This window comes from Ananas comosus, linkage group 20 (assembly GCF_001540865.1).
Source record: "Ananas comosus cultivar F153 linkage group 20, ASM154086v1, whole genome shotgun sequence".
In the NCBI taxonomy this organism is placed as follows: domain Eukaryota; kingdom Viridiplantae; phylum Streptophyta; class Magnoliopsida; order Poales; family Bromeliaceae; genus Ananas; species Ananas comosus.
Window position 1 is genome coordinate 2,858,974 of NC_033640.1, and position 6,379 is coordinate 2,865,352.

At 35.0% G+C, this 6,379-nt stretch overlaps 1 long non-coding RNA gene across 4 annotated transcripts; it reads right to left on the reverse strand.

Moving 5' to 3' along the window:
- Positions 3,215-6,000, reverse strand: LOC109725435. Of its 4 annotated transcripts, none has more exons than XR_002220259.1 (3): positions 5,807-6,000; positions 4,335-4,540; positions 3,215-3,457 (listed from the first exon to the last, which is right to left on the reverse strand). It is a non-coding gene; the product is annotated as an uncharacterized LOC109725435 (long non-coding RNA). The 4 variants fall into 4 exon arrangements; XR_002220260.1 differs by lacking the exon at positions 5,807-6,000 and adding an exon at positions 5,060-5,081; XR_002220262.1 differs by lacking the exon at positions 5,807-6,000 and adding an exon at positions 4,652-4,672.

The window sequence follows — 6,379 nt, forward strand, 5'->3', positions numbered from 1 at the left end:
ATGTATTTTAAAATATCTGACTCGAACTTTCTAAATTTTGCAATCGAGTCCTCAAATTTTTAATTTGTTATAATTTCTGACTCGAAATTTTTGAATTATTGCAATCAAGTCCCATAACCAAATTTAACTGGCTAAGTATCGACAAATTATTAAAATACTAAGTAATGCGAAAAGTAATTGATGTGCGACAATAATTAAGATACTATATCACTTTTATATTAATAATTTATCAATACTTAGTAATTAAATTGGTTTGTGAGACTTGATTGCGATAATTCAATAAGTTCGAGCAAAAAATTATAACAAATTAAATTTATAGACTAAAGCGTCACGCACCTTACAGTTTGAGGACCAAAAGTATAATTTATTCTTTCTAAATCATATTCTCTTGCTTGGTTTTTAACCTTTTATTAAGAAATAAACTACTGGTTTATTTATTGAGACTTTTTAGTTAGCTAGTCATTGTTAACAAAAACTTGGTCTTCACAAATTGATTTTTGGTTTGAAAACAAAAGGAAATTAAATTTTATAAATCACAAAAAACACGTAAATCAAAGATTTATAATCCCAGCGAAGCATAATGCCAAGTGGAGGAAAAAATAAAAAAAAAACAAATAATGTATACATAACGACACATATTTATGTCGCTATGCTTTTTATTAAAATTTAGGTTTCTTACAACTTTTCATTGCTTAATTTAAGTCTCAGCCTCTAAAAAATTTGTAAAAAATGTCATGTGGCCTGATTTGGTATGATTCGACAAAGACTGATTGATGCCGATTCAGCATTAATGAGTGTTTTTTCATGTTTAATTATGGCAGAAACTTAAGGGACAAAAATTTAGTAGGCATCGTCTCCAAAAAATTTGTTTGGGGATGATGCGGATGGGTGCCGCGTGGCCCATCCCAGAGAGAGAGAGAGAGCAGCATAGGGAGAGAGGAGAGCGACTGTCGGATGGGCCACGCGGCGCCCATCCGCAATAAGTTTGTGGACGATGCCCAGCAAATTTTTGTCCATGGTAGAAACTTACGACTTGTTTATTTCAGCTATTGTAGAATGCAACGAAAATATTCATTTGTACTTTTTGCAGAAGTGACTCGTGCTAGAACGCGATTTGTTCCGAATTATAGAGATTGATTCATATATTCTCAGATAGTTCACGAAAATCTTCTAATATTTCAAACCCGCGATACATCGAACTATGAATAAGCGCGATCTCTATTCCACTATTCATAACCCTTTAAAAGCAATAAGTTAATGAAGAATGTGCTTTCTCTCTTTAACAAGACGGCTCACAAATTTACTCACGAATTTAGGAGCATTTTTCTAGTTTTTTCTTATTTTTGTTTTTATAAAAAAAAAAGGTAACTAAAAAATTAGACCGAATCACTTTATTACTATTATTTTAATATGGCTAGAATACATCTTTAATTAGCTTTTTAATTTAAAAGCGATATTAAGTCTAATCTAATTAGACAGCATAATAACCGTCGGATCGAGCTCGACCATGGGCGCACCCGATTCGGTTTAACTGAATGCCAACAGCTATTTTAGACTGCAGAATCAAAATTAGACTAATTGGTTTCAATAGTCGTTGTTTGTTTTACAGAAATTAAATTGTGATTTTCATTTCACTCTAATGATAATTAGCCCAATTCATTTAATGCCAAATTCGACTTTGAATTCCGAATTGATCTATTCTAAAGTAGACCGCTCAAAATTTTCTCTCACAAATACCTTCCTCTCCCTTCATCAGGGCTGGCAAATGAGCGAGCCAGCTCGCGTTCGACTCATGTTCTGCTCGATATTCGGCTCGCTCGAGCTCAGCTCGAATTAATTTCAAGCAAGCTTGAGCCTAAATTTAGGCTCGAAATTAATTTCAAGCCGAGCTTGAGTATTACTCGGCTTGCTCGAATTAAGCTCGAAAAGCTCGAAATATATATATATATATATATATATATATAATTAGACTGGAATACTATTAATAGTAAAATCCTCTTTTTGCTATCAAGTTTTTAACCGTTGGATGAAAAATTGTAGAGTTAGGATGATATTAGTCAGTTAGAGTTGAGTGGTCCCCCTAGGGTTGAGTGGTCCCCACTGGGTTATAGTATTTAATCCAATGGTTAGAAATGATGAAAAGAGTTGATCCAAAGGCTAAAAAACTGGTAGTAACAATGAAATTTTGCTACTAATAGTAGCCCAGTCCAACTCTGTATATATATATATATATATAGAGTTGAGCTAAAATACTGTCGATAGCAAACGGGCTCCGTTGCCACCCATTTGTTTTCAATAATGGAGCCTCCAAATCGACGATCGGCACCGTTGAGCATGATCTATACCACTTGAAGTGTTTAGAAATCAAATTTCATATATTTTCGATATTGTTCTCTTATCCATCGAGTGGACACAAAAATGAACGGCTGAAAATGAATATTCTTTAAAAAATGATGATAGGAGTCTTGTAATCAAGATCAAGAGTATAGATCTTGTTTTAAATAGTTTAAAAAATTTTCTAACAAAAATTCAATTGATTTGGATATTTTACGCCGTTAAACGAAAAAACGCATCATATCGATCATCAAAATTACAAATTGTGAAATCCTTTGATCATTAGTCAAATGATGTAAAAAAGATTTGAAATTTGATTTCTAAATACTTCAAGTGGTATAGATCACGTTCAACAGTGCCGATCCTCGATTTGGAGGCTCTATCATCGAAAACAAATGGGTGGCAACGAAGCCCATTTGCTATCGATAGCATTCTAGCTCAGCTCTATATATATATATAGAGAGAAAGAGAGAGAGCTAGTCTCCTATACTATCTATAGTACTAGGGCTCCGGTACTATAGTCCCTTTTTTATCTTCAGCTGTTCAAATCTTCAGGTGTTCAAATTAACGATCCACATCGTTAAAACTGATCTAGGGTATTTAAAGTTTTCAGAAATAAAATTTTATATTTTTTCGACATAGTTTACTTTATGATCAAACCATTTCAAAATTGTCAATTTTCAAAGACTACTTGTCACGCCCCGAAACCGCCAATTTGGTCGGTTCGGGCATGTACACAAACGCTGAACGGACAGCACCTTCCCTGTCCGCCCAAGGCTCAACCATAATTATCAAACATGTATAGAGAAGGAAACAATCCCAAGATGACATTTCAATATACATGGCTTGCACGAGGACAAGCGACACAAGTTAGTGAAAGTAAACTAACTAAAGCATTCATACATTGTATTTTGATTACTTTAATTCAAATACAAAACTTACATAATTATTACATTCATTCTTCCAATATATACATTGCCATTTCTCAAATGAATAATTTACATTTACTTTCATCAACTGTAAACAGATGAAATATACAAGGTACCACTATACTGAATGGATGTCGCTATCTATAGCGCGCTGTCCCCGTCACGATTCTCGACCACCCCGCACGAACTAGAACCTGTATGGTTAGAGGGGTGAGAACTACTAAAAGTTCCCAGTGGGTTCGGCTGCCGACCTCGCCGACTCACCCACTAGGTTTATTCAGGCATATGTAGGCAAAAAAAGAGAATAGATAGCAACCAGCTATAATATGTAACTACTACAATGCCTGCACAAAACTGAAAGAAACAGTAGATAACATATGAAATTGATGCATGCATTCTGCTAATAATCTTTACCCAATCAAACTGGTTAACCATTTGGTTAATAATAACTCACCACCCAAATCCCTCTAGATCGGGGGACTCGAACCACCCGAGAGACCGTCTGCTGGACAAGTACGTTAGTCCTTGGGCAAGTACGTTAGTCCTTGAGCAAGTACGTTAGCCCATCATGTGACAACTCCGAAGTACACTGCTTGGGTGGAGCGACCACCGTCAAACTCAAAACAGACTATGTGAGTATGATCTAATCCTCACTGAGAGGATATACTATAATGCCACACTTTAACTAGCTCTTTATGCTAGATTTATATGTCCAAGTCTAGATGCTAATCAATTCTAGTTCTAATGCCACACATTTTACAAGCTCATTGACTTTGTTTAACATTCACAATACTGGATGCCACTCATGCAATCTATTCACAATGTCACTTTGTCACTATTTAATAGTCCAATACAAGTTCATACATCTATAGGGTTCTATGTTTACTAGTCACTGTTCACAAGTAATTGTACCGTCAAGTATACAATTAAACCACATGTCATAATTAACCACATATCCAGCTCAACCCTATAATGTATGAATATCAATTAAATATATACAATTCATATATGCTCAAGAAAAGTGACATAAACATAATAGGTCATTCGATGACTTCGGAAAGCACCACCCACCTTTAAATGATGCCGAAATGCGAGAAATCCACTTCCCGCGATTTATGAACCATCACGATCCTCGCTCGCGACAAACGAAGCTAAAATGAGGTTTTCCTTATTAGCGTGCCGTAGGCTCGTCGGAACGCCGATCCGAGCTTTCCAACGCGTTAGTGTTACCTTCTATTTGGTTTCCACACAATCAATTCCAAGCTAGGTCTCAAACCCTACAAAAGTGCATTTTCGAGTTAAAGCTTTATATAATCTACTACTAATAAACCTCACAAAAGCACATAGAGTAACTCAACTCTAATCAGCCCAATAACCTCAAGACTAACCGTTTAAAGGATTTACTTTATTCTCTAACCTGAGATTACAAGATAATTTATCTTAGTTCTCAGCTGTCATAATATTGTTTCTAGAATTACATAGTTTTTCCCTTAGGTTTACCGTGGCAAAATTAGCTTCTAGCAATCAAGAAAACCCAAGCTTTAGAAACCAATAAAAACTCCAAACCCAATTTCTCCTTAGGATAAGCAAACATACATTCTGACAACTAATAGCCTAAGTTTTACTTCAATCCAACTTACATACACATGCTGTTTATAACACCATTTCTAAGTTCACATAGCAATATCTAACACACATCTTCTCTCTAAATTTCATAGCAACTTCAAAGTCTAGCAATTAAGAAATCCTTTTATAGAGTAAATATCATAACTCTAATCAAGAAACAGCACACTTACTTTGGGCTTCACTGCTAACCCTTAGCTCACATATATGATGTTCACAATGTAGTTCTCTATCACTAGGTTCTCATGGCGATAGGAGCTCTAGTTTAATATAACATGTTTCTACCCAGGTTCTATAAGAATCTATATAGAAATATATGCTTTAATAATCCAATAACTTCCAAAACTAATTAATTAGGTGTCACATGCTGATGGAAGCATCACATAATTAGGTACCATGTCCTAATAGAAATAATTTGCTAAGTCAATACGTTCCGTTAACAAATTAAATTAACTTCTATTTAATACAAATGCCCAATTAAATACTTCAACTTAAGGTTAATTAGTTAATAGGCTATATACTGGTGGGAGCACCTCTCAAAATACATGCAAAGTTTCATACATGCCCATTTGCCATAATTAATTATCTCCCTCATGCTAATAATTAAGTAATTAGCATGCTTCGTGCATGCTTCAGACATGCTTCATACATGCCATAATTAATTAGCATACATGCTTCATACAATAATTATCATACGTGCTACATATATACATGCTCCATTAATACTTCATCAGAGGAAGCATACATGCTTCATAATTAGCACGTTTCATACATGCCCATTTTCCATTTGCCATAATTAACTATCTCCTTCATGTAGATATACATAGAATACGCATAATGGTAAACATATTCTATAGTAGCAGGAGCTTTATTAATTAGCATGCTTCCTTTTCACATACGAGGGTTGTGGAGTCAATTACCTTCCATGGCTATTTAATTAATACACCTTTTTCTATAACTAGCTGCGCCGGAAACATCCAACGCGCGTGGAGGATCGTTCGGCTCGTCGGGTAGTTGAAGATCCTCACTTCTCTTTTTCTTCTTCTCCTTCTCTCTTTTTTTTTTTATTTCCTTTTCTCTTCCTTTCCCTCTCTCTCTCATGCATACAGGATGAAGAGGAAGTGGATAAGAATGATCCCCTGGCAGCTTAGTCATTAAGAAATGTACAATTGCCTTTAGGTCCCTAATTATTAAGCATATAAATTTTAGTCCAACTCAGAATCTGATACTTTTCGCGGAGCCCTTCTGAATGTCCGTTTTTGCTCAAATTTGACAGTCAGGCTCGGTTTAACTTAATAAGAGTAAAGAAATTTTAATCTTTCAGTTTCGATCATTTTTTGTCAACGAAAGCTCTACCGACGAACATTTTAACAGATAGCTTATTTTTCACTTTCCGGGTGTCAGAATGGCGTGAAACTTTAAATCTAGCCTCATAAAAATAATCCTGATATATTTCTAGATTTTCATAATTTTCTGACACTGCGTATTTTCTG